Here is an 8,133-nt window from a genome sequence, read left to right on the forward strand (position 1 = left end):
ATTAGAATTCGATGGTTCCTTATGAAATACTTTCGATCTGGTTAATTGAAAGGATAATTAATCACTAACATTCCTGTATAATCGTTTTATAAATGCGATGATTGCTCGTAATATAAAATGTTATTCATCGTTGTGCGTAATATCGACTGGTGTATTATTGAAGTACTGCAGTCCGGAGAAGTCACTCATTTTGCCATACAACAACTCATACAAAAGAGATGAGTATAATTCATTCTCATTTAATCGACGAATTCTAATATTATGTATTCCACAGTATTTAAAATTATGTTGTAAGTAAGTTTTTTTATTAAAATCAAGTCATAGCACGTCAGTTATAAATACGGAGTACTTACGTTAATTAATATATTTATAAGTACTTTTGTCTCTTGTTATGTTCATTTGAACATAACTAACTTTCATACCGCTGGCAACCCCGACGATTATCTATGGTCACGTCGATGGAGCGTACGCGATTAAAACAGATGTCGCTGATGGAATTTCCGGCCGCAACGGAGGTCGCAAGGTGCGAACGAAGCAACTAGGCTTTTTGATTCTGACTGTCGTCTAGTATAGTCGTGCTCCGCTTGAGTTTTACCCAACATTTATAATGGACGTCACTTAACGGAGTACGATTGCAGCCGCAGTGCTCGAAGCGTCTTATCGTTCCAGTTTGGTATTTTAAAACTATTATTTGATTCACTACTCTTCCAATGTTTCTTTTCAAACTTAGCTGCTTGTATTTATTATAGTATTTCCAAATTTCAATATCGAGCCGCTTAATAACTTTTTAATGTATTTCTAATTTCTTGCTTTTGCTATAATATAGTTTCGGTCAAGTATATAAATTGCGCTTTTATTTATTCATCCCACTTTATTCCACACTGTTAAATGATTATAATCGTTCACGGTCTCAAGATCGTGTGGCGCCCAGGACTTTATTATGTACATCTTTAACCATAGATTGCACGTGCCTTCAGCCGTGTAATCCCTCCTTGTTTTCTAATTAAATTTTACAGTTGTCAGTTGCGAGGTTGCAGAAGTAATTATTGGCCGGCTTGAAAAAGATCAGGTAACTCATGGCCCTTGCTCATGTCTCATGCTCTCTTTTGCTTTGAATTCTACTTTATTCTAATCTAATTACAAACTCTTTTATTTTGTAGTTGTGACGACAATGATCACAACTACAAAATACTAATATATCACTTTTTTAAAGTATATGGGTTGAGGTTTATATAAATATTTCATTTTGTGATAATTATTTAGGTAATTAAAAATATTTAAAATAATTATTGTTCTTTTGATTGATTTGATATTACCAAGAATATGAGACTATGTGTCGCTATCCATCCGTTTCCTCTTAACTTGCCAGCCTGCCTTTAAAAATATGAAACAGGTACAGAATGATACATATCTGTACAAACTTACCAAAACAACACGTTTCTAGAGTTTATCGTGAATATTTTTACACTAAAATGACAAATAATGTTTAGAACATAATATATACAAACAGGGATGTCGCAACTTAATACTCTTTTACTCACTTCATCGAGTCAACTCGGCTCTGGTAGTGATAATAACTAAGTAGGTAATATATTATCTTTGAGGTTGTATTTTTGAGAAATTGATGTTAGCCACTAATTAATACGGAACCTCTTGGGTCCATCAAAGCGTAGAAATACATGCGCCTGACTGAGGACCGCCGACATTAAGCCAAAACGTTACATACTGCGTGCTGCTTTTTTTAAATAATGTCCGATCCTTTGCCCCCCTCCCAAAAGTAAAGATTGTATTGACATTCGAGGGTATACTGACAGAAAGCATTAACTCATTAAAACAAGTTCTGAGATAATCGCAAAAAGGACTTTAATTTTTTTTTCAAAGCATTCTCCCACAGATTTTTTTATGATTTAAAAACATTTTTTCTACATTATAAAGACTAACCTTTATGGCAAACACAATACACGACATGTTACAAGTCCTGTATTTTGTATATGCAGAACGCATTAGGTCATTATCATGCTTTCTATCAGATTAAAAATATAACAATATTATTTAATAATGTTTCTATTTTCTCAACATTATATCCTATGCCTTTGTGCGTTTTACCAGGCCGTAGAGCGTAAAATTATGTACATTTTGGCATTTAAAACAGTAAAACAGCAAAGAATGAGTTAATGCGTTCTGTCAATATAACCTCAATATAGGTAATTATTTTTGTTTTTTAATAAGAAATTGATGTTAGCCACTTCAAGCACAATCTATTGTACATACGACATGCGAATTTGCCAGGCCCATGACTGTAAATCCGGAACCCACCACATTATAGGCCAAATGCGTGATCACTCAAACATCGTGGGCGTAATACTTACTACAGGTAGTTTAAAGGCGAGAAGAATCCTTGAATTGATTACAAACGACTTAGCATGTTGTGTAGGTAAGTAAATGACAACTCCCATTCTGACTGATCTTTTCTGACTAGGTTGAGCAGGATTTAATTGAATTTGAAAAACTACACAACACAACATAAATCTGCAACATTTATTTAGTAGTCTTCTTAGTTCAATGAAAATAAAACTGACTGATAAAGTTTAGTGTGGGAGGTTTCGGATATTGACATCCTACCTCCACCCCTTGCCACCGTTATACGTCGTACCTTATTATTTAAAGCGTATAGTACGCAGAATAATACCACCTTTACCTTAATAATTTTTAATTTCTACATAAAAAATAAGCCACATTTCGATATTTCCGTACATATTTAGTATAAATTGTACAAGGGTAGGTACTGACATGCCCGTGGACTTCCCGTCTTAAGTGGGAAGTCGGAAATAAGTTTTTGTAGGCCTAAAGTGCGGCTCTTGACCTCCTAAGTCAATTAACAAACGCCTATGATCGTAACACTTGGTTGTTTAGCGGGGTTTTGTTTTGTTTCCTGTTTCATGATGAGCCCATGTTTTGTGTTCTTTAGGCTGGGAGCTTGAAACAGGAATGAAACGGGAAAGAAATGTATGATAGGTATTGGAATGATATTAGTTTTCTTTATTTTTTTTTGTGTCATTTAAATTGTATGAAGAATGTATAGTAATAGGATATATAAAATCTGTTAGGTATAAGTTTAAATATTTAGTTATAATAAATATGTGCAAGGTGCATATATTAATATAGTAATATTATCGTACATATTCATTATAATATCGTCGTTGATTCTACAATACCTGCTATGAGCACAAAACCAAATTGTTCAGGAGACAAAAAAAACTGTTTTAAAAAATAGGTAAATATGTTTCAAGTCAGTTGACTATACAATTTGTTGACATTAATAGTTTTACATTGATTGAATAATAAAAAAAAACATTAAAAAGGAAGGAAATATACAATAAGCCTCGATTATTCTCTTTATTAGCACATGACAGATATTGTCAGCATCTTTTTGATTACATAACAGATATTTGTTGTGAACAAATTTTCATAATCAATTTTAGTAAAATGCAAACATCCATGAAAAAATATTATACATAGTATTTTATAATCAAGTGTATAGAAAATAAAATGAATCAAATAAAGAACATACTAACATGACAATCAAAATTATTTTTATAATATTTTGCTATCATATTTTAATTAGTTCTTGGAATTTGACGTAAACCGCAAATTATCATGGAATGTGATGATACTTTTCAATACCTATCGTTTTTCAGCTCTTGAAGGTGACGATATTTGGATGAAAAACTATAGCTCAAACAATAGTTGATGATAATTCGGTAAATATTTTAATTGACGAATATCATCGACAGTAGGGTCTCCGGCTCTCTTGCCTGGTCTGAGTAATGTAAGGTTTGTTTGTAACTGATCTTATTGTGAAAAAAAAACAAAATTTAGTACTTTCACCTTATATTGTTGCTTCTGTCGTGCTAATCTCATCCGTGCTATGTAATCCGATGGTGAATTTATTGATGGTTTGAAATAATGTTCCAGCGTCGCATGAACACTGTCGGCCTCCATCATAGTATGACCCTTTTCCAAAATATGTTGATAAATATTGTTATCGATTTTTTCTTAGCCGTATCGCTAAGAGCACTGGCTAACACCTTATTGCGATTCTGGTAATTACATCCATCAAATATAAGTACCATTTCTTTATAGCTAGGGGTAGATTTTCTAAGTAATCCATAATGCATACTTGATACACCCCCAATTGCTTCATGCCATGCGTACAATGACACTTCTTTATTATTTAATTCATATATTATGATGAAGTTATGAACTTGGAGTTTTTGCTTGTAATACATGGCAGAAGCATCTGTTTTGGGGCACAAAAGTACACTTTGGAGATCCATTGTCAATACCAGTTTTTCAGAACTTGCACTCTTTTTTGAAGCATTTTTTGCAGCCCTATGAGAGTGTTTTTTCGAAGAGTTTTAACCGAAGGTTCCAAAAACTCAGCTTGTTATATAATATCTGAAGACACGGATACATTTTTCATTGGCGACCGTAGAAGGATCATTATGTATGTGTATAATATTATGTTGTTCACCTGAACGGAATGTTCCATTTAAAATATGAGTAAGTCCGTCGTCAGGGGGTAGCAATGTAATATAGTCTAGAAATTCAAAGGTATCTGCATTTGAATTTGTGAATTCATTTAAATTTCTATGACCATCTACGGGAGTTAAAATAATATCTCTAACATCGCTATTATCCGATGGAGGAGCTCCATTAAAATCTGAAGGAGCTTCGTATCAGAGCCAGAAGCTGTAAAATTATCTAAAGATCCCCCAGATTCTTGATACTTTTTGTGTATTGCTAATTCAAGAATATTTTTCCTCGATATGACATCTCTAAAAAACAATGTTATGAAAATTACATGTCAAAAAAACAATTAAAATGACAATGAACACACGAATGAAAACAGATAAAACGTTTCACTTTTGATTATTGTAAACATAGGAAAGTAAAATTTAAATATTGGCTATTGAGCTGGTGGTTGTTAATATACTTCCTGAATTCGGATAAAACCTTAATGTAGATTATAGCGGCTCTAATCTTTTTAAATAAATTGAAATTAAATAATGGCAAAATATGTTTTCTACCATGTTCATGTTACAATAACTTTACACCTAACAGAGTAAATAGTAAAAATTACCTCAACCTTACCTACTAAATTTCAAACACTTTTAATTCTTGAATACAATTATATACTTAATTTTATTATAGTAAGTAGAAGAAATAATATAATTCTCACCATGCTACAAATCAATGGATAATTACTGTCATGTGACTGACAAAAGTATTAACTTGACTCAATAAAATGTGTGAGAGTCATATCAATGTTTGTTTGAATTGCACATAACTGTTATTTCATTTAGTAATATCTGCCATGTGATCAATGTCATAAAGGTGATCTTAAGTCAATTACTGCTATGTACACTTATATCACATAGCAGATATTACCATCACTAAATTCAACACCGACATTATGACAGCTTTTGTTTTTATTTATTTAGAATATTTTGGTAATTCCAATCACATAGCAAGTAGTATAGGTGGATGGAGAAAAAAATAACCTATCCAACTATGTAAATAACTCAAAACTGACAAAATGTGCACATAGCAGGCATTGCAGAATCAACGACGTTATATTAAAGTTTTCAAAATCGGGGGGGGAAATTTCAAATAAACGGCATGCCTCGTAATTGGACGATAGCTAGGCCAATCGAGACAGGAGTTTTTAGTCGGTAAGAAAAAGGAAACAATGCGGCTTCCGGTGTGTGAACCCCGTGGCGGCCGTGGCAGAGACTCAGAGAGTGAGATCTATCTATAAACTAGACGGTTGCCAAACGCTCTGCTACCAAATTAACTGTATACACGAGTATATTCGTCACCAAAGTACAGTTTTATTGATAGTTTATATTGGCGTACAGTTTTACGTTAGAATATTCAACAATCGCGGTTTTTGGAAGTGCATTCTTTTTGTTGGATAACTTTAAAGAGTGAGGTTAGGTCAGCGCTTGGTTTTCTCGAATGTTAGCTGATCCCGGAGTTTGATGTGAAGTGTTGCCAGTTTTAAAAAAAATCATAATTTTCCAAAATTATTAGGTAGTGAATAAGTTAATCCCCTTTATTTTATATACCTACAAGGGAAACATATTATGAGTTTTTTTTTTCGAACTTTTATTTTATTGGCCATCGGTTTCCAAAGCTTCTTCGTGACGGCTCCGAATAATAATTATATAATATCGGCGACAGCTAAGTTTGAATTATGTGAACTTTGATAAATTGTGAATTTGAACATTGACTTGACTTTGTGTAACTAAATAATAATTAATTCTGTGTATCAATAAACAACCCTTTGACTATAATTAAACCAAAACTTGTTAATCAAGTGTGAATGTGGACAATATAAGCACTTAATTAATTTTTGACGAGCTAAAATGATCATAGACACTAAAACGCTCTTGTCACATATGTGCCCAATCGTCATAATTATAGTATATTTGAACCTTTAGTGAATAATTAATAGCTAACACATACGTATTGGTTCTAAAGAAAAAAAATGTAAAATCTCATTGCCACCTCCGCAGCACATTTACCAACATATTATTGAATGGCTTCTAATTATTCGATTAATTATATTTAATTGAATAATAAGAAAATATACTAAACCAGAGGCACTCCAAGTGGGGCCCTAAATTTAATTGCCGATTTTAGCGTGAAGTTAGACAATTTAACTATAGTTAAGGGGGATGTCATCAAAAGTTTCGATTTCATAGAGCCATCTATTCCCCGAATTACAAAGCATATAGGTCAAAATTATATCAGATTCTAATTCCAATTACAATCCAATTTGAATGAATCTTCGAGGCATCTTATCTAGATGTCACTGTAATTATATATTAATAAAAAATCTAAAAACAGATGATATAATTACAATTATTATTTAAACAATGGTATATATATTTTTTGCATTTTATTTCAATCGGACTTTTTTTATATTTCGTCAGATTATTATAAAAATATACGTGGACCATCGACCTTATAATAATTACTTAATATGTGAGTTTAATTGGAATGGATTGGATTGTATTAGAATTTGGATTTTATAGTAATATTAAAAAAATATATACATATAATAATATTGTGTAATGATATTTATATGTGATAACAATCTGTGAATTATTGACATTCTCATAGTAATGAAGATAGGTAATTAATTAGGTATGGAATCATTAGACCATACACATGGTTTCCATAAAAATGGCGTCCTAGGCCATTTTACAACACATTTTTAGAAAATAATGATTAGGTTACCTAAGTAAAAATATAAATATTATCAATACATTATTAGAACAATCCGAAGATGACAGCCGGTTTGGTGATTTGAAAATAATTAAATATACCCAAAACATTGACAATAATATTTTATTCTCATCATAAGAAAATATACCAAACATCTGAATAGAATTGACCCATAGGGACTTTTTATTTTGTTTGGCATTCACAAAACGTAATAATAATAATATGTACTAGGCACACTGCAGGGTTTATTTGGAAAGCATCTGTCAGTCGAGCAGGTACCTACCTAGTAATATATCAATGCTGGCTGAATTGGCGCGGACAGGGAACTAAGAAATATTTTTTTTTCTTTTCTGTGGTCCGGACCATTCCAAACAAGCAATGTTGCGCCAGTTTTAATTTGTGACTAGGTATAAATATGCCAGTCGAGATTATTTTTGGTAGGTAAATACTTCTGATTACTTATACAAATATTGAAAACTGGTTAAGTAAAACCAAATAAGGACTGATCTAATTATTTAAATCTGAATAGGTATATCCCAAATTAATTTTACTAATTAATTTTGACATTATTTAGTTTGCAGATATTTTATTAGTAATATTTTTTTTATGTAGCTACTTACAAACATTGTGTCAATTTTATTTTCGATGAATATATATTAAGTAGATATGTTAATTACTTAACACATTGACTGCTGACTAGATAATTGCTTTTTAATTACCACATTTAAATAGTACGCTAATTATATCGATTGGCCACCTAATCGTTACGCACTAGGTACGTCTTTAGTGTCCAAGTCGATATGCCCTGGATCGAGGGGCCCTGGCACCTCCCAAACA

The sequence above is a fragment of the Rhyacophila brunnea genome, unplaced genomic scaffold (assembly GCF_057557595.1).
Source record: "Rhyacophila brunnea isolate RB1 unplaced genomic scaffold, BYU_Rbru_1.0 scaffold_1, whole genome shotgun sequence".
NCBI classification, from domain to species: domain Eukaryota; kingdom Metazoa; phylum Arthropoda; class Insecta; order Trichoptera; family Rhyacophilidae; genus Rhyacophila; species Rhyacophila brunnea.